Below are 21,915 nucleotides of genomic sequence, written 5' to 3' on the forward strand. Positions count from 1 at the left end.
TACCCCAGTTTTGGAATACCTGCACTAGGCAATGTTGTGCCTACAGTAGTTTTTAGCATATGGTTAAGTTCGTAAGGCTAGGACCCTTTTTTCTCCACTTCCTGTCTGAATGACGTGCCCAAAGTAAATTACCTGTAGCTCAGACCCTGAAGCCAGGATATGCATATACAGTAATTGGTACCATTGGAAGGAAAACACTTTGAGGGTTGTAAAAATGTTAAAATAATGTAGGAGAATATAGCACAATATATATGGTAGGAGAAAATCCAAAGAAAAGCCAACCAGAATGTTTTTTTTTGGAGAGACCGTCCTCTTAGAAATGCAAGAAAAAAGGTCATATTGAAAATTAGCTCCCTGTATGCAATTCCTATGGCTTCCACAGGGTGTCAGCAGTCTATGTTCAAGGTTTCAGACTTGTAACTTCAAAAACAAATAAGAAATATCCATTTTAGATGAAGACAATCAGTTTCCCATGGAACATACTTCTTTCTGTAATAAATATTATAGTTTGATTACATTTTAGGGTATCTGAGAAGTAAATAGAAACATATTTTGACTTGTTAAAACAAAGTTTAGTGGTAGATTTTCGGATTCCTTTCTCTGCAAGTTGAACAGGTGGATTACTCAAATCGATGGTGCCAACTAAACAGACTTTTTGGGATATAAAGAAGGATTTTATTTAACAAAACAAAACTACATGTTATAGCTGGGAGCCTTTGGATGACAAATCAGGGGAAGAGTTTCAAAAAGTGCATGAATATTTAATCGTTATATGTGAATTTATGAAACCTGTGCCGGTGGAAAAATATTTTGATGTTGGGCGCCATCCTCAAACAAACGCATGGCATGTTTTCGCTGTAATAGCTACTGTAAATCTGACAGTGCAGTTAGATTAACAAGAATTTAAGCTTTGAGCCGATATAAGACACTTATATGTACATGTTTAAAATGTTTAAAATCCATAATACTTATGATTATTTATTTGAATTGCATGCCCTACAGTTTCACTGGAAGTGAGCGGGACTCCTATCCCTAAGAAGTTTTAAAGAGCAGCAGTAAATAACAATAGCAGGGCTATATACAGAGGGTACTGGTACAGAGTCAATGTGTCAATGTGCGGGGAGCACCGGTGTCGAGGTAAATTAGGTAATTATGTACATGTAGGTAGAGTTTTTAAAGTGGCTATGCATAGATAACAACAGAGAGTAGCAGCAGCGTGGGAGGGGGGGGGGGGATAGCCATTTTATTAGCTGTTCAGGAGTGTTATGGCTTGGGGGTACAAGCTGTTTAGTAGCCTCTTGTATCTCGACTTGGCGCTCCAGTAACGTTTGCTGTGCCATAGCAGAGAGAACAGTCTATGACTAAGGTGGCTGGAGTCTTTGACCATTTTTAGGGCCTTCCTCTGGTATAGAGGTCCTAGATGGGCCGTACGCGCTATCCTCTGTAGTTCCTTGCGGTCTGAGGCCGAGCCATACCTGGCAGTGATGCAACCTGCCAGGATGCTCTCGATGGTGCAGCTGTAAAACCTTTTGAGGATCTGAGGACCCATGCCAAATCTTTTCAGCATATAAGTTATTTACCTCATCTGGTAGGCTCGTGTCACTGGGCAGCTCTCGGATGTGCTTCCCTTTGTAGTCTGTAATAGTTTGCAAGCACTTCCACATCCGACGAGCGTTGGACCCGGTGTAGTACAATTTTGATCTTAGTCCTGTTTTGATGCTTTGCCTGTTTGATGGTTCATCGAGGAGGGCATAGCGGGATTTCTTATAAGCTTCCAGGTTAGAGTCCCGCTCCTTGAAGCGGCAGCTCTACCCTTTAGCCCAGTGTGAATGCGGCCTGAAATCCATGGCTTCTGGTTGGGGTATGTACGTACAGTCACTGTGGGGACGACGTCCTCGATGCACTTATTGATAAAGCCAGTGACTAGTTTGGTGTACTCCTCAATGCCATCGGAAGAATCATGGAAAAATATCCCAGTCTGTGCTAGAAAAACAGTCCTGTAGTTTAACGTCTGCTTCTTCTGACCACTTTTTTATAGACCGAGTCACTGGTGCTTCCTGCTTTAATTTTAGCTTGTAAGCAGGAATCAGGAGGATAGAGTTAATGTCAGATTTGCCAAATGGAGGGCGATGGAGAGCTTTGTACACGTCTTTGTGTGTGGAGTAAAGTTGGTCTAAAAAAAATTCCCCTCTGGTTGCACATTTAACATGTTGACAGAAATGAGGTATAACTGATTTAAGTTTCCCTGCATTAAAGTCCCCGGCCACTAGGAGCGCCGCCTCTGGATGAGCATTTTCCTGTTTGCTTATGGCAGAATACAGCTCATTGAGTGCGGTTTTAGTGCCAGCCTCTGTCTGTGGTGGTATGTAGACAGCTTCGAAAAATACAGATGAAAACTTTCTAGGGAGATAGTGTGGTCTACGGCTTATCATGAGATACTCTTCCTCAGGTGAGCAAAACGCAGAGACTTCCTTAGATATCGTGCACAAGCTATTGTTTATAAATATGCATAGGCCCCCGCCCCGTGTCTTATAGCAGAGGCTGCTGTTCTGTCCTGCCGATAGAGTGTATAATCCGCCAGCTGTATGTCTTTCATGTCATCGTTCAGCCCCGACTCGGTGAAACATAAGATATTACAGTTTTTAATGTCCTGTTGGTAGGATATACATGCTTTCAGTTCATCCCATTTATTTTCCAGCGATTGAACGTTAACTAGCAGAACGGAAGGCAAGGGCAGATTAGTCACTCGTCGCTTGATCCTCACAAGGCATCCTGATCTCTTTCTGCGAAACCTACGTTTCCTTTTCCAGCGAATCACGAGGATCTGGGCCTGGTCGGGTGTCCGTAGTATATCCCTCGCATCTGACTCATTGAGGAAGAACTCGTCCAATTTGAGGTGAGTAATCCCAGTTCTGATGTCCAGAAGCTCTTTTTGGTCATAAGAGACGGTAGCAGCAACATATTATACTGTCTTCTAATACAGTGCTGCCTGCCCTGAGAATGTGCCAGTAAGTTCATACATTATCATGTTTTACCTCAGTCCAACAACTAAGACCCCAGTGCTGTCTACCTTAGCTCATTTTGATTCGCCTACTTCTCCTGCAGTACAACCGGGGCCGTTGATTTGCCTAATGCCTTAAAGTCAATTGCAATATTAATAACCCAGTGGACTGGAATCTATGCTGTTAAGTTTCAAATGGCTTGTTGCCGTTTTTGTTTTGTTTTCCCAGACTAAAACAGTCTCGCTGAAGGGAGGCAGCTGAGCCAGCCGATGGAATGGAGTGTTTATTAGCAACAAGCCTCATTAAGAGACCATGTGCTTCCTGACCTTCATACACAAGTCTTTCTCTACCTATAATTCCTCATTCTGAACCACACTGGTCTCAGAAGCAAGTTCGACCAAACAGACACTCTTGAACATCAACCCAACACATTGGCCCTGAGTTGAGCTGGCTGTAAGGATCGGCTGCTCAAAAGTATGGCACACAATGTAAAATTGTACGGACGGCTGCTCAAATGTATGGACACGATGTAAAACTGAATTGACTGAATTAACAAGCACTGCTGATCTGATATTCATCCGGAGAAGATGACAGCGAGTGTGATTGTTGTTTGTAATTGAACAAATCGGAATTAATATCAAAATTAATGAGTGGGTTTATCAATACGAACATAAACCTGACATTTTCAGTGTGTACCGTATATATTAATGGACCAGGGTGGGAACTCTCCAGACTACCCTGAAATGTTTCTTGATTTATGGCAGAAGCAATTATGTTTTGCCAGTGTAGCGAGCGTTGATGGGCGAATCGGTACAGGTAATTAGAAAGAATAATGAAATAGCTAGCCAAGGGAATGAATCACTGCATCAAAAATCTAATCAAAGATAAATGGACTATCCATATTACCTCATCATTATGCCAGTTATATTGTTGTTTTAAATCCCTGTGTGCACTGTCTGTGAACTGTCAAATACTTGTCCATAGAATTAGGAATTGGAATTGGAATTTAATAGGATCTCTATGCACTAGTTATTATTCTATATGGATGCGCTGGCTCTGTTCCTGTATGTATGCTGGTTGATTGGGTTCCGTAGGTTCGTTGCTGGAGACAGAAAACTTTCCCAAAGCTTATGGTTTGTGATTTACCGGCTGAATGCTAAAATAGGAAGATCATTGTTTCTTTACAATTTACTATAGACATCCTAGCCAGGCTGCTGGAATGTACAGTCATATCACATGACCTGTGAGCATTCCACATGTAGGCCTATTGTACAGTGTTTACCTTTGTGAGTGTGTGTGTGTGTCTGTGTGTGGGCGCATGTGCGGGTGCGGGTGCCCGTGTGGGTGTGGGCGCGCGCCCGCGCGCGTGTGTTTGTGTGTGTGTACATGTTCGGGGGAGTGTGTGCTTATGGATAAGGTCTTTACGTCTTTAATTTAAAAGATAACATAGAACTACTGTCATGTGGAATCCGATGCACACAAACAGATACTCTACAGAGGCCTGATGTACTGTATAGTGGTACTACTGTATGATGCCAGGTGGAAGGTGATGTACTGCCATGCTGCCTGCCTATGTTGTTTGCTTCAGGGGATGAATGTTACAGTAAATGACAAATAGTGAAAGCTGAGAACATGTGCGATATATGATCAATGACCCCGTTCAAACAGGGGTGGCAGGCTCAGGTTGGTTGATGTTCAAGGACCAAAGACCATGCCAGCTGCCATTGTCTCTCATATGTTTAGCGTAAATGATGTTAACACATACATTATGTATGTATGCACACAAGCATGTAAACACATTTTTACATTTACATTTGAGTCATTCAGAAGACGCTCTTATCCAGAGTGAATTACAGTTGTGAGTGCATACATTTTTCATACTTTTTAGCAATGGCCCCCCGTGGGAATCAAACCCACAATCCTGTGCTGCAAAGTGTGTATTGGCAGCAGGGATCAGAGCAGCCCAGATGGTCAGACTGAAATCCACATTTAGAACATTGCATTGGGGAGCCACTGTGTCAGGTCAAAACACATCCCCATTTCTCATATCAAAAGCCTTTGTAAACTACTTCTGCAATAGCAAGAATGTGTTCTTCTTTACTTAACAGAGAATAAACTGTATGCTGTGGGAGTTAGTCCGACAACATTCATGCCATTTGGAAAATAAACTGGAGGCACAGCACAGGAGCCAGCCTACAGCCCTCTCTTTCACCCCTTGCTAAAGCCCCCATCTGTGTGATTGTAATTAAAGATAGAGGCGTGTGCAGTTCTTCCAGAGAAGATAATTATGTGGCGATGGAGAGAGAGAAAGAGCGAGCGAGCGAGCGAGAGAGAGAGCGACAGACAGACAGACAGACAGACAGACAGACAGACAGACAGACAGACAAACAGAAAGGGAGAGAGCGAGAGAGAGCAACAGACAGACAGACAGACAGACAGACAGACAGACAGACAGACAGACAGACAGACAGACAGACAGACAGACAGACAGAAGAGAGAGATCGAGATTGAGAGCAACAAACAGACAGTGAGATAGATAGACAGACAGAAAGAGCAACAGAAAGACAGGCAGACAGAAAGACAGAGAGAGAGTGACAGACAGACAGACAGACAGACAGAAGAGAGAGATCGAGATTGAGAGCAACAAACAGACAGTGAGATAGATAGACAGACAGAAAGAGCAACAGAAAGACAGGCAGACAGAAAGACAGAGAGAGAGTGACAGACAGACAGACAGACAGACAGACAGACAGACAGACAGACAGACAGACAGACAGACAGACAGACAGACAGACAGACAGACAGACAGGACGTTTGACCAGCTCCCCTGCTGGGAGGACACTCAAATAAAATAAAATGTTTTTTTTGTCACATATTTCCGACAGTGCAGTAATATCAACAAGTAATCTAACAATTCCCCAACAACTACCTAATACACACAAATCTAAAGGGGTGAACATGAATGAATGTAAAGGGGTGAATATGAATGAATGTAAAGGGGTGAATATGAATGAATGTAAAGGGGTGAATATGAATGAATGTAAAGGGGTGAATATGAATGAATGTAAAGGGGTGAATATGAATGAATGTAAAGGGGTGAATATGAATGAATGTAAAGGGGTGAATATGTACATGGAAGTATATGGATGAGCGATGGCCGAGCGGCATAGGCAAGGTGCAATAGATGGTATAAAATACAGTATATACATGTGATATGAGTAATGTAAGATATGTAAATATTATTAAAGTGGCATTATTTAGAGTGCATTGTATAAAGTGACTAGTGATCCATGTATTAAAGTGGCCAGCGATTGGGTCTCAATGTAGGCAGCAGCCTCTCTAAGTTAGTGATTGCTATTTAGCAGTCTGATGGCCATGAGGTAGAAGCTGTTTTTCAGTCTCTCGGTCACAGCTTTGATGCATCTGTACTGACCTCGCCTTCTGGATGGTAGCGGTGTCAACAGGCAGTGGCTCGGGTGGTTGATGTCCTTGATGATCTTTTTGGCCTTCCTGTGACATCGGGTGCTGTAGGTGTCATGGAGGGCAGGTAGTTTGCCCCAGGTGATGCGTTGTGCAGACCTCACCACCCTCTGGAGAGCTTTGCGGTTGATGGTGGTGCAGTTGCCGTACCCGGCTGTGATACAGCCCGACAGGATGCTCTCGATTGTGCATCTGTATACGTTTGTCAGGGTTTTCGGTGGCAAGCCAGGTTTCTTCAGCCTTCTGAGGTTCTTCACCACGCTGTCTGTGTGAGTGGACCATTTCAGTTTGTCTGTGATGTGTATGCCAAGGAACTTAAAACTTTCCACCTCCACTTCTGTCCCTTCGATGTGGATAGGGGGGTACTCCCTCTGCTGTTTCCTGAAGAAAACGATCATCTCCTTTGTTTTGTTGACGTTGAGTGAGAGGTTGTTTTCCTGACACCACACTCCGAGTGCCTTCACCCTCTCCGTTTAGGCTGTCTCCTCCTCATTGTTGGTAATCAAGCCCACTACTGTTGTGTTGTCTGCAAACTTGATGATTGAGTTGGAGGCATGCATGGCCACGCAGTCGTGGGTGAACAGGGAGTACAGGAGGGGGCTGAGCACGCACCCTTGTTGGACACCAGTGTTGAGGGTCAGCGAAGTGGAGATGTATCCTACCTTCATCACCTGGGGGCGGCCCTTCAGAAAGTCCAGGACCCAATTACACAGGGCGGGGTTGTGACCCTGGACCTCCAGCTTGATGATGAGCTTGGAGGGTACTATGGTGTTAAATGCTGAGCTGTAGTCAATGAACAGCATTCTTACATAGGTATTCCTTTTGTCCAGATGGGATATGACAGTGTGCAGTGTGATGGTGGTTGCGTCATCTGTGGACCTGTTGGTGGCGGTATGGTAACTGAAGTGGGTCTAGGTTGGCCGGTAAGGTGGCGGTGATATGATCCTTGTCTAGTCTCTCAAAGCACTTCATGATGACAGAAGTGAACGCTACGGAGCGGTAGTCATTTATTTCAGTTATCTTTGCCTTCTTGGGTACAAGAACAATGGTGGCCATCTTAAAGCATGTGGGGACAACAGACTGGGATAGGGAGCAATTGAATATGTTCGTAAACACACCAGCCAGCTGGTCTGCACATGCTTTAAGGACGCGGCTAGGGATGCCATCTGGGCCAGCAGCCTTGCGATGGTTAACACATTTAAATGTTTTACTGACATCAGCCACTGAGAAGGAGAGGGGGGGGGGGCGCAGTCCTTGTTAGCGGGCTGCGATGGTGGCACTGTCGGGCACAGCGGGCAAAGAAGGTGTTTAGTTTGTCTGGAAGCGTGACGTTGGTGTCCGTGACGTGGCTGGATTTCTTTTTGTAGTCTGTGATTTCTTGTAGACCCTGCCACGTCTGGTGTCTGAACCGTTGAATTGTGACTCCACCTTGTCCCTGTACTGGCATTTCACTTGTTTGATTGCCTTGCGGAGGGAATAGCTACACGGTTTATATTCAGACATATTCCCAGACCTCTTTCCATGGTCAAGTGTGGTGGATCAGGTTTTCAGTTTTGCGTGAATGCCGCCATCCATCCACGGTTTCTGGTTAGGGTAGATTTATATAGTCGCAGTGGGTACAATATCTCCAATGCACTTCTTTATAAACCCACTCACCGAGTCAGCGAATAGGTCGATGTTGTTCTCTGAGGCTGACGGGAACATATTCCAGTCCACGTGATCAAAACAATCTTGAAGCATGGCTTCCGATTGGTCGGACCAGCGTTGAATGGTTCTCGTCACTGGTTTGAGTTTTTGCCAATAAGACGGAAGGAGCAAGATGGCATCGTGGTTGGTTTTGCCGAAGGGAGGGTGGGGGAGGGCTTTGTATGCATTGCAAAAATTAGAGTATCAGTGGTCGAGGTTGTTGCGCTTAACGCAATCAATATGCTGGAAGAATTTTGGTAGACTTGTTCTCAAATTTGCTTTGTTAAAATCCCCAGCTACAAGAAATGCAGCCTCAGGATGTATGGTTTCCAGTTTGCATAAGTCCAGTAAAGTTCCTTGATGGCTGTCTTGGTGTCTGCTTGAGGGGGAATGTACACAGCTGTGAATATAACTGACGAGAATTATCTTGGTAGGTAAAATGGCCTGCACTTGATTGTAAACAATTCTAGATCGGGTGAGCAGAAGGACTTGAGTTCCTGTATGCTGTTGTGATTACACCATTGTTAATCATAAAGCGTGCACCCTCGCCCTTCCTTTTCCCAGAGAGGTTTTTATCTATGTCGGCGCGATGCATGGAGAAGCCCGGTGGCTGAACTGATTCCGACAACATATCCCGAGAGAGCCATGTTTCCGTGAAACAGAGAATGTTACGATATTTGATGTCTCTCTGGAAGGCAACCCTTGCTCGAATTTCATCTCCCTTGTTGTCAAGAGACTTGTACTATACTCAGGAGCGGTGTGTGATGTGCAGGTCTACGGAGCCTGGCCAGGTGGACGCTAAATCTGCCCCTTCTGCGGCGTTGTTGTTTTGGATCGCCTACAGGAATTAGCTCCATTGTCCTGGGTGGTAGTCCGAACAGAGGATCCGCTTCGGGAATGTCGTATTCCTGGTGACACTGTCATATCATGTCTGGAAGGTTGCAATGAGAATAAAAAAGTGTGGCAGCAAAATATATACAGTGGGCTCCGAAATTATTGCCACCCCTGGCAGTTGCACAAACAATACTTAAAAAAATATAAACAATATAATTATAGAGATTAACTCAAAAGACCAACATGTGAGAACATGTGGATCTTGAGGTATGTTTTGGGTCATTGTCTTGTTGGAAAGTCCAACTATGGCCAAGTCCCAGCCTTCTGGCAGAGGCAACCAGATAGTCAGACAAAATTGCCTGATACTTGGTGGAATTCATTATGCCAGCAATCTTAACCAGTGCCCCTGGACCTCTGCAATTAAAACAGACCCAACACATCACTGACCCACCACCATATTTCGCCATGGGTATGAGGTGCCTTGCCTTGCATGCATCTCTGTTTCGACGCCAAACATGCCGATGCTGTATCTGAACAAAACGTTCAATTTTGGTCTCATCTGACCAGAGCACCTTCTTCCAGTCATAATTTAAATGACGTTTGGCAAACTCCAATGCTCTTGCGTTTGTGTCTAGGGGTGAGAAAGGGCTTTCTTCTGGCAACCCTCCCAAAGAGCCTGTGGTTGTGGAGGTGGCGTCTGATGGTGCTTTTTGAAACCTGGTGACCCCAAGACGCCACCAAGGTCTGCAATTCTTTCACAGTGATTCTTGGGGATTTTGTTGCTTCTCTCACCATCCTCCTCCCTATCGTCACGTCCCTCTACCCGTGAGGATTTCAACTGTTCCATATATTTTTAATGTTTTAATAATTGCCCTGACAGTGCTCAGTGGTATATTCAATCGTTTGTGGATCTTCCTGTAGCTATTACCAGGATTATGAAGGTCTACGACCATCTGTCTCTTTTGAACTGCTAGTTCTTTTGTTTTCTTCATGGTGTTTGATGACTCAGGGATATTACATGCGTGTTACCTCATTTTTTATACCCTCGTGAAACAGGAAGTGATGTACTGGCTGTCACGTTGGTATGAATGATTTGGGAGACAGATGCAGGAATGCGTAATATGGGTTTATATATCCCTCAAATTACGGTGTACCGTGTAAGGGCACGGGGACGAAGATCAAACAAACGCGTAACAAAACACAGGGTTGAAACCCAAACAAAAGAACGAGGAGTACCTCGAAGAAATAACACACACGCACAATGATTAACACGCAGGACGAGACCTGTAATCATCTGCTCAATCCACAAGAGCACGAAAGCCCAAAACACACAGCACGGGTACTCACACGCACCAATGCACATTGTAACAATAATCGACCCCCCAATGGAAACCAAAGGGCACATATATACAAATACTAATCAGTGGGAATAGGGGACAGGTGTGCGTGATGAAAGTTCCGGAGGGATCCGTGACACTGGCTCAACATAGTTCCTTAAGGCTTATATAAACTTAAGTAAGTGGAAATTAATTTTTGGTAAATGTTATTTACAATAATCTTTAAGGGTGCCATTAATTGTGAAACCTTGATTTAGAGGACATTGATTTTTAATTAAATCAATAAATGATGTTGGTGGGTTCCATTGAAATATTAATAAAGTACAGTATTTCTCACGTTAGTATTTTGGGTTTATCTCTATAATTCTATTGTTTATATTTTTTTAAGTTTTGTTTGTGTATTGCCAGTCAGGGGTGCAAGTAATTTTGGAGCCAACTGCATATTCATTTATCTGTTATTTTACCAGGTAAGTTGACTGAGAACACATTCTCATTTGCAGCAACGACCTGGGGAATAGGGCAGAGGAGGGGGATTAATGAGCCAATTGTAAAGCATACTATACAATACAAGTGCTATGTAGATAGCTATGGTCAATGCATAAGTACCACTCTAAATTCATAATGCTATTACTGTAGTACAGTAGTTCCCCGGGCATCCAGTGGGGCTTCCCCCCACATCTCTCCAAAACCTGTATATGTGTATGTACAGTACTTGTGTCTTTTGGAGGGGCTGGGTTAAAAATTTAAGTCAAATTTCAGTTGGACCTTGTTTCGAATTGACCAATAAAGTTATCTTATCGTAGTACCTATAGCATAGTGCTACTAAACAGGTACATACAGTAGGAGCAACATAATGTAATGTGTTATCATGTGTTGCCAAAAGGTATTTTAGTTAACAGGTTTGAATTATTAGCATATCCCCCGGTACAGTGATTTCATTATTAACATTGCTATCAGCAATCTACACATTATGGAGTTATTTTTTAAAATTGAAAATGCCTGCATAAATACAAATATTGGCAAGAAAAACAGAGCAGCTTGTCCTTACAGTCTATTATGCTAACTACTTGGCATATAATAGCCATCAGGCTTTTAGATAATGCATTTCTCTGCCTCTAATGAAAATGAAAGGTTACTTTTTTTTGTTAAGGCTTACCAGCAGACCGACCACAGAAACAAACCAAGTTTGAACTACAGATTGCTTGCTTACCCCATTTTTCAGTGTGGCATCTATTTTATCCCCAAGGGTAAGAAAGTCAATTGAAAGTTAATTCCAATGTGTTTGATTAATGGTTGCTGGAGGATGAACTCCTTTAATCTGTGCACTATTCAACTGTTTCATTTGAAACCAAACTCACTCACACACACACACACACACACACACACACACACACACACACACACACACACACAGGTCATTATTCAGAGAACTCTCCCAGAGTAAATGTCGGTGTTCCACCTTTCGTCCCTCTGTTTCGAGTTGTCTTGATATAAGGCATTTTTCTAAAACACCCAGCCCAGCGCTGGTGGTGAATTGGTGTGAAAGTTATAGGCTAAGCCAATATTGTATGTTTGGAGTTCAATAATGTACTGCACAATGTAATTGGGTCTAGCGTTTCACAATAATTATGCATGGTAACAGTTTGGCTGCTTGTTTGTCAGTGGAATAGTTTGGCTGCTCTTGGATGGACAGCAGATATTGCACCCATTGTGCATGTGCTTTTCCATTGCTGTATGATCAATAATGACATGAGAGTGAATCCAATCCTCTATAATATAAAAGCTCCTGAGATGGAACAACAGAAGGAAATCACAGCCAATGCTTTGTTGTCTGTGTAAAATTACGTTTTCATGACTCCCAGAGCATTTTGATGATGATTGTGCAAAATTCCTTCCGCCTATGGCAAATAATACACTTTAAAAGCAGGATGTTAAATTATGTATTATTTGAAGTACAGCTCTTTTGTAGGCCTACACAAGCCACAAGAGATTATCTGTTGATGACCACATACAGTATGGTAACTGATTGGTTGGCAGTGTCGCACCATTATTACTTACCTTGATCAACATTTTTATCATGTTCATGTTACTAGAAAAGTTTTCTGTTCCTACAGCAATTCTCATTTCAAACCACATTCATTCACTTTATGAAATGTGAAATCTTTCAGCTCCAAGCTCTAGTCTAGAGGTCACTAAAATGTGTATGGAGATTTCTTCAAACACAGAATTTTAGGAAAGCATCCTTTCAGAGACAAATATTTATTTATGGGAAATAGATATAATATAACTTCCACACAGCGAGACATTTCTCTCACAAGGCCAACTGACAAAAGGGCTGTACTTCAAAGAATACATAATTTAACATCCTGCTTTTAAAGTGTATTATTTGCCATAGGCGGAAGGAATTTTGCACAATCATCATCAAAATGCTCTGGGAGTCATGAAAAGGTAATTTTACACAGACAACAAAGCATTGGCTGTGATTTCCTTCTGTTATTCCATCTCAGGAGCTTTTATATTATAGAGGATTGGATTCACTCTCATGTCATTATTGATCATACAGCAATGGAAAAGCACATGCACAATGGGTGCAATATCTGCTGTCCATCCAAGAGCAGCCAAACTATTCCACTGACAAACAAGCAGCCAAACTGTTACCATGCATAATTATTGTGAAATGCTAGACCCAATTACATTGTGCAGTACATTATTGAACTCCGAACATACAATATTGGCTTAGCCACACCAATTCACCACCAGCGCTGGGTGTTTTAGAAAAATGCCTTATATCAAGACAACTCGAAACAGAGGGGCGAAAGGTGGAAAAATATCCTCAAACGTTGTCTCGCTTGTTAGAATTTCCATGATTCGCTGGTAGGGAAGAGTGGGGGAAATTGTTTAGAAACTTGCACACTCACTATTACAGTAGTAAGGGGAGACCAGGGGAAGTTGTTACATATTTAGTCTTTTCATCTATTATAGACCTGTTTGGGTTAGTAATCATTTTTAATGTCTCTATTTGCCCTCGGTATGCATTTGTTTTCACCATTCTGAACGTATAAAGAATCCATATGTTGTTCTGAAATATGGACACACAACTACTGAACAATTTGAACTCTTATTAAGGGGGCAATTTGACACAATTACAACCATGGCCTTGAATTGGACTCACATCTTTCTGGTCTCGGTCTTGACTCGGTCTTGGACCCCTTGCCCCCCTCCCGGTCTAGGTCTTGACTTTGACTCAATTTGCTCCTGTCTTGGTCTTGGCTTGCCTCAATTTAGGTGGTCTCAAACACAACACTGATCTAAAGAGTTAAAAGATTAGGAAAGACATCAGTTAATCCAAAATGGTTAAGAGGTTGACTGTAGGATAACTTTGCAATATTATTGTGTTCCAGACATTCATTGTGCAGAATACAATATTCAGTATGATTGATCCCAGACAGAGCTTTATTAATAGTCATGTCTCTCTTCGGTGTCAACAGGTCAATATATATGCCTACATCCCAAATGGCACCCTATTCCCTATGAAGTGCATTTTACAACGTGATAGTTCACTTTTAAGCAGCCTAGCTACCATATGCTCATCCTGATTTCTTCGAATGGAGCATAAAATTGTAATTCGTGGACAGTTCTTATCAGAATTCCTATAAATGACAATCAAGAAACATTTTAAGTTCAACACAGCTAAATTACGGTCAAGATCAACACAGCTAAATTACGGTCAAGATCAACACAACAATATGACTGATTTGATTCATAGATTTTTTGATGGATTGTTGCTTCAGAGACCACAAAATAACGATGATCATGAATTATGCCTCACTTGGTGAAATTAGGACGTGCCTACCAAATGGGCAAGGATGTTTACTTTATGTTTATCAACTTATTCATTTTCATGATCCTTTCTTTTTTCAATAGATTGGATATGTATTATGCAATAAACTTATTTTGGAAACCCCAATGTTGAAGGATTTCTTTCACATTAAATGTGCCATTTTTCTCAATGTAACAGATTCTAATTCTCTAACCCCGCTCTGTGGCGGTCTCTTTTGACTGCACTAAAGCACAGCAGTGCTCTCCCTGCCAGTATGTGTTCCCAATGGTTGAGAATCTCCCATCTTATGTCAAAGACACTAGTCACATGATCTCATTGATAGAGTGCTTAGGAAGGATACCAGAGGGCACCCTGCTGGCCATTTTTGATGTGGAGAGCTTGTACACTAACATCCCACACACTGGAGGCTTGCAGACGCTGCAACACTTCCTTCAGCAGAGAGACTCTACCCTTGCTCCATCCAATGATTGCATCTTACAACTTACTGAACTGGTATTATCCCATAACTACTTTGTCTTTGAGTCAGACAGTTTCCTTCAAAGTCGGGGTGTACCCATGGACTCCCCTTTTCTCCCAAACTATGCAAACCTGTATGTGGGACAATTTGAAGCATTCCTTTTTAAAACAGAGACACACAAGAGATACATAGAGGATGTCTTTATGCTCTGGGAAGGAAGTCAGCAGGAACTAAATGAATTCCAAACTCTACTAAACGAGAGCTCTGAATACCTCAAATTCACCATGCAGACTGATGAGAGAAAAATAAACTACCTGGACTTATGGATTATCAAAGAGAATGATGCATTACACACAGACTTATACACAAAGCCCACAGATCGCAATACCTTGCTATGTGCGGATAGTATGCATCCCCTTCCCCTGCAGAATGGTCTACCATATAGCCAGTTATGCAGGGTTAAACTAATCTGTGGCCACCAGTCAGATTTTGACAGCAATGCTAAAAAAATGACAGATCAATTCAAAATGAGAGGCTACAAGGACAAAACTCTTGATGCTGCAATGATGAAAATATCTCAAAAACCAAGAGAGGAATGACTAAAAACTCAACCAAAGAAGAAAAACAACGCAACCGTCTTTAGCACTAAGTACACCAAGGGTTCGGAGAAAATGAAAGCAATCCTGAAAAAGCACTCGCATATTCTGCAATCAGACAAAAACATCGCACACCTCTTCAAGGAACCCCCACTGGTGGTCTATAAGCGTGGTCACGATATTGGAGACTGCTTGGTGAGATCTGACATGCCCCCTGAGCCCACTCAGACACTCTTGACACCAATCCCAAATGGGAACTACAAATTTGGCTCATGCACACAGTGCAATAGCACCATAAAAACATATTTCTTCAGACACCCACATGCAGGTCAAAAGATCCCTATTAGGAGTATCATCTCATGCAACACAAAGGGAGTAATCTATCTCATCACCTGTTCATGTGGAAAAGCCTATGTAGGACAAACAAAAAGACAATTAAAACAACACATAGCTGGACACCACAGCTCAATCAGATGTAAGAACATTGACTATCCAGTAGCAGCTCACCTTGTTGAATCTAACCATCCCATCTCCTCCCTCAAATACACAGGCATTGAGCATATTGCTCTACCAAGGACAGGAGGTAACATTGAGATCTTACTACTACAAAGGGAGGCATACTGGATATCCTGTCTAAAAACATTGACCCCTAGTGGTCTGAATATTGACTTTGATCTCAGGCTCTTCTTATGAACACATTTTCCTTTATGAACAGGTCTTACACCTAGCATTTTCCCTCTGTTGATGATACTCATTTTATATTGAGGTTGAACCAAAAGATTACATGTAACAAAAATGAAATGAAATACGAAATTATTATGTGAAATTGATTGAAACAATAATGTATGTTGACGCTAATAGGATGTACTATATTCCATTATGTTTCTATATGATAACAATAGCATAATATATTTAATATGCCATATACTATTTTTTAACAGTTTCACTAATTCATTTGAATTAACTTAGTCATTATGACACACCCCTCTGTCATTGGTTACACTAATTGCACTGTGTGTCTACATAACCTGGTTCAAGTATTCATAACATTACCCAGAGGAAGGCACAGTGATGCCCAAACTGTCACGTTCTGACCTCTATTTCCTTTGTTTTTGTATTTATTTAGGATGGTCAGGGCGTGAGTTGGGTGGGCAGTCTATGTTTGTTTTTCTATGTTTTGGTCTAGTTCTATGTTCGGCCTGATATGGTTCTCAATCAGAGGCAGGTGTTCGTCATTGTCTCTGATTGGGAACCATATTTAGGTAGCCTGGGTTTCACTGTGTGTTTGTGGGTGATTGTTCCTGTTTTTGTGTTTGCACCAGACAGGGCTGTTTTGAGTTCTCACGTTTCTTGTTTTTTTCCGTTAGTTTGTTCATGTATAGTGTCGTCAATAAATACAATGAACAACCACCACGCTGCGCTTTGGTCCGCCTCTACTTCACAAGAAGAGAATCGTTACAGAATCACCCACCACAACAGGACCAAGCGGTGTGGTAATGGGCAAAGGAGAAAGCAGCAGCAGGAGCAGCGCGAGGAGGTATGGACATGGGAGGACGAATTAGACGGTAAAGGACCTTGGGCTCAGCCAGGAGAATATCGCTGCCCCAAGGAAGAACGGGAGGCGGCGAAAGCGGAGAGGCGCTGGTACGAGGAGGCAGCGCGGCGTCGTGGATGGAAGCCCGGGAGTCAGCCCCAAAAATTTCTTGGGGGGGGGCTAACAGGGAGTATGGCTACGCCAGGTAGGAGACCTGAGCCAACTTCCTGTGGTTACCGGGGGGCTAGAGAGACCGGGCAGGCACCGTGTTATGCTGTGGAGCGCACGGTGTCCCCAGTGCGGGTGCACAGCCCGGTGCGGTACATTCCAGCTCCGCGTATCGGCCGGGCTAGAGTGGGCATCGAGCCAAGTGCCATGAAGCCGGCTCTACGCATCTGGTCTCCAGTGCGTCTCCTTGGGCCGGCTTACATGGCACCAGCCTTGCGCACGGTGTCCCCGGTTCGCCTGCATAGCCCAGTGCGGGCTATTCCACCTCGCCGCACTGGCAGGGCGACCGGGACCATTCAACCGGGTAAGGTTGGGCAGGCTCGGTGCTCAAGAGCTCCAGTGCGCCTGCACGGCCCGGTCTATCCGTCACCACCTCCACACCCCAGCCCTCCGGTGGCAGCTCCCCGTACCAGGCTGTCTCTCCGGCCCATCCGTCCAGAGCCTTCCTCCTCTCCAGCTCTGCCGGAGCCTCCCGCCTCTCCAGCTCTGCCGGAGCCTCCCGCCTGTCCGGCGCCTCTGCCGGAGCCTCCCGCCTGTCCGGCGCCTCTGCCGGAGCCTCCCGCCTGTCCGGCGCCTCTGCCGGAGCCTCCCGCCTGTCCGGCGCCTCTGCCGGAGCCTCCCGCCTGTCCGGCGCCTCTGCCGGAGCCTCCCGCCTGTCCGGCGCCGCTGCCGGAGCCTCCCGCCTGTCCGGCGCCGCTGCCGGAGCCTCCCGCCTGTCCGGCGCCTCTGCCGGAGCCTCCCGCCTGTCCGGCGCCTCTGCCGGAGCCTCCCGCCTGTCCGGCGCCTCTGCCGGAGCCTCCCGCCTGTCCGGCGCCTCTGCCGGAGCCTCCCGCCTGTCCGGCGCCTCTGCCGGAGCCTCCCGCCTGTCCGGCGCCTCTGCCGGAGCCTCCCGCCTGTCCGGCGCCTCTGCCGGAGCCTCCCGCCTGTCCGGCGCCGCTGCCGGAGCCTCCCGCCTGTCCGGCGCCTCTGCCGGAGCCTCCCGCCTGTCCGGCGCCTCTGCCGGAGCCTCCCGCCTGTCCGGCGCCTCTGCCGGAGCCTCCCGCCTGTCCGGCGCCTCTGCCGGAGCCTCCCGCCTGTCCGGCGCCTCTGCCGGAGCCTCCCGCCTGTCCGGCGCCTCTGCCGGAGCCTCCCGCCTGTCCGGCGCCTCTGCCGGAGCCTCCCGCCTGTCCGGCGCCTCTGCCGGAGCTTCCCGTCTGCCCGGCGCCTCTGCCGGAGCTTCCCGTCTGCCCGGCGCCATCGGAGCTTCCCGTCTGCCCAGCGCCGCCAGCGCCGCCCGTCTGCCCAGCGCCGCCAGCGCCGCCCGTCTGCCCAGCGCCGCCAGCGCCGCCCGTCTGCCCAGCGCCGCCAGCGCCGCCCGTCTGCCCAGCGCCGCCAGCGCCGCCCGTCTGCCCAGCGCCGCCAGCGCCGCCAGTCAGCCCAGCGCCGCCAGCGCCGCCCGTCTGCCCAGCGCCGCCAGTGCCGCCAGTCAGCCAGGGGCCGCCAGTGCCGCCAGTCAGCCAGGGGCCGCCAGTGCCGCCAGTCAGCCAGGGGCCGCCAGTGCCGCCAGTCAGCCAGGGGCCGCCAGTGCCGCCAGTCAACCAGGGGCCGCCAGTGCCGCCAGTCAGCCCAGCGCCAGCGCCGCCAGTCAACCAGGGGCCGCCAGTGCCGCCAGTCAGCCAGGGGCCGCCAGTGCCGCCAGTCAGCCAGGGGCCGCTAGAGCCCCTCCGCCCGGAGCAGCTGTCCCTCTGTCCCGAGCAGCTGTCCCTCTGTCCCGAGCAGCTGTCCCTCTGTCCCGAGCAGCTGTCCCTCTGTCCCGAGCAGCTGTCCCTCTGTCCCGAGAAGCTGCCCCTCTGTCCCAAGCAGCCCCTCTGTCCAGTGGGGTCATTGAGAGGGGTGGGCATGGTGAGTAAGCCACGGAGGCGGACAATAAGGCGGACTGAGACAATGGCGAAGTGGGGTCCGCGTCCCGCGCCAGAGCCGCCACCGCGGACAGACGCCCACCCAGACCCTCCCCTATAGGTCAAGGTTTTGCGGCCGGAGTCCGCACCTTTGGGGGGGGGTACTGTCACGTTCTGACCTCTATTTCCTTTGTTTTTGTATTTATTTAGGATGGTCAGGGCGTGAGTTGGGTGGGCAGTCTGTTTGTTTTTCTATGTTTTGGTCTAGTTCTATGTTCGGCCTGATATGGTTCTCAATCAGAGGCAGGTGTTCGTCATTGTCTCTGATTGGGAACCATATTTAGGTAGCCTGGGTTTCACTGTGTGTTTGTGGGTGATTGTTCCTGTTTTTGTGTTTGCACCAGACAGGGCTGTTTTGAGTTCTCACGTTTCTTGTTTTTTTCCGTTAGTTTGTTCATGTATAGTGTCGTCAATAAATACAATGAACAACCACCACGCTGCGCTTTGGTCCGCCTCTACTTCACAAGAAGAGAATCGTTACACAAACGTTGGTAAATACCCATTAAATTGCTGGGAGACTGTACATGGAGAGTGCGACTTTCTTTCTTTTGATAGCCCAATGGACACTAAAACATCACCAAGGTAACAATTGAAATGGCAGTTGGATGCACTCTCAAGCTGATTGAGTAAAGCTCATTATCTGCAGCTGTCACTATGAATCCATTTTCATTAGCCAAGCAGCTTTTGTATTAACTGTCCCAACTTATTTCATCCACTTGAATCTGCCCAGGTTTTTATCACCGTTGCAACCTTAACGCCAGACTCTCTTTTAAGCAGATTAACTTAATTTATTTGGATGAAACCTGTTATGTCTTGGTGGCTGGAGCAACATTTACAGTATGAACTGATTACATAAAGTATATAAAAATCACTATAGAGAACATGACCTTATCTCAAATACAGTAAATGCAATGTTTTCTTTTCTCTACCTGGATAAAGGGCATTGTAAACAGTCATAATTCCACTGTGGTAATTCCAGTGTCAGGTAAGTGTTATGTTATGTATGCTATGAATATTGCTAAAGGTTTTCTGCAAAATGGATTTGCTGTTTCAATATCATTCACCCTACAGGAAAACTTAAGCAACCCAACACCCACCACGTAGTGAACATTAAAGCATCACGACTAGGGTTGCAAAGCTACTGGTCATTTACCAAAGTTAACATTCAGTAATTTTGGTTATTAACAGGTAAACTATGGCAATCTATGGTAACTTTGGTCATTTATACTTGAATAACTTTAAAAAAAATGTATTCATATATATTATTGAATTTTAGTGTGTAAAAATATATTTAAAGGAAAAATACTAAACACAAATGGTATTCACTAAGTTGATGGTTAATATTTAGGATAAGGATTTACACCTTTGTTAGTTACCAGTAATATATCCTCACTTTGCAACCCTAATCAAGACTACCAGGTGAATGCTAACTGCATCCCAAATGGCAACTTGTTCCCTATGTAGTTCACTATTTTTGATCAGAGGCCTAAAGAACATGGTCAAAAGTAGTGTACTTCATAGGGAATAGGGTGCCATTTGGGACGTAGGCATATATATTGACCTGTTGACTCCGAAGAGAGACATGACTATTAATAAAGCTCTGTCTGGGATCAATCATACTGAATATTGTAATCTGCACAATGAATGTCTGGAACACAATAATATTGCAAAGTTATCCTACAGTCAACCTCTTAACCATTTTGGATTAACTGATGTCTTTCCTAATCTTTTAACTCTTTAGATCAGTGTTGTGTTTGAGACCACCTAAATTGAGGCAAGCCAAGACCAAGACAGGAGCAAATTGAGTCAAAGTCAAGACCTAGACCGGGAGGGGGGCAAGGGGTCCAAGACCGAGTCAAGACCGAGACCAGAAAGATGTGAGTTCAATTCAAGGCCATGGTTGTAATTGTGTCAAATTGCCCCCTTAATAAGAGTTCAAATTGTTCAGTAGTTCTGTGTCCATATTTCAGAACAACATATGGATTCTTTATACGTTCAGAATGGTGAAAACAAATGCATGCTGAGGGCAAATAGAGACATTAAAAATTATTACTAACCCAAACAGGTCTATAATAGATGAAAATACTAAATACTGTATGTAACAACTTCCCCTGGTCTCCCCTTACTACTGTAATAGTGAGTGTGCAAGTTTCTAAACAATTTCCCTCACTCTTCCCTACCAGCGAATCATGGAAATTCTAACAAGCGAGACAACGTTTGAGGATATTTTTCAAGAAAGTGAAGGACAGTAAATTAGGAGTAAAATTGAAGCCCAGGTTTCAGTAGACGATAAGATATTAATGTGAAAAGAGTGTGGATATTTGGACTGGTGAAGCACTTTTATGTGCTGACTGAATGGGAGCTGGGAGTTTTTTTACTCTGCTGGTCTCGGATGTGAGTCCTCATTGTCTGAGACAGGGTCAAGACCAAGTAAAAATGCATCCTACACCGAGACAAGACTGATACACTCAATATGTGGTCTTGAGACCTAGACCGTTCTCAAGTAGCACAACACTGCTTTATATCATTTCACTATGACACTGAAGTAAAACACTGAACATGTTTGGTTAGCTAAGTGAGCAATAAGGCATGAAAGCCCATAAGTAAATCCTTAATAACACATAGCTAAGGGTGGTTCTTAGAAATGCCCCGTGCTCTGAAGCGAATAACTGAGACACTTCTTATCTTGAGTGAATTTACAAGTCTCAGTGGTACAAAAAGAAGAGGAGTGACTCAGCTAATGGTAGATCTTTACTGAACTGACATATGTACAGAACATCTGCTGCATTTGTCTACAGAACTGTGCTAACGTAGTATGGTCCTCTATGAGTGTGTAGTTCAGAGAATTCAGTTGTGGTTCTTTCACATAATATCAACAGACATGATAATGTGCATGAAAACATTGAAGTGCTTCTAATTTTGTTGCAATTCATAACTGAGCAATAATTCAGTGAGTATTCTGCTATTTAAAGCCAATTACAGA

The sequence above is a fragment of the Oncorhynchus mykiss genome, chromosome 11, assembly GCF_013265735.2.
Source record: "Oncorhynchus mykiss isolate Arlee chromosome 11, USDA_OmykA_1.1, whole genome shotgun sequence".
Taxonomy (NCBI): domain Eukaryota; kingdom Metazoa; phylum Chordata; class Actinopteri; order Salmoniformes; family Salmonidae; genus Oncorhynchus; species Oncorhynchus mykiss.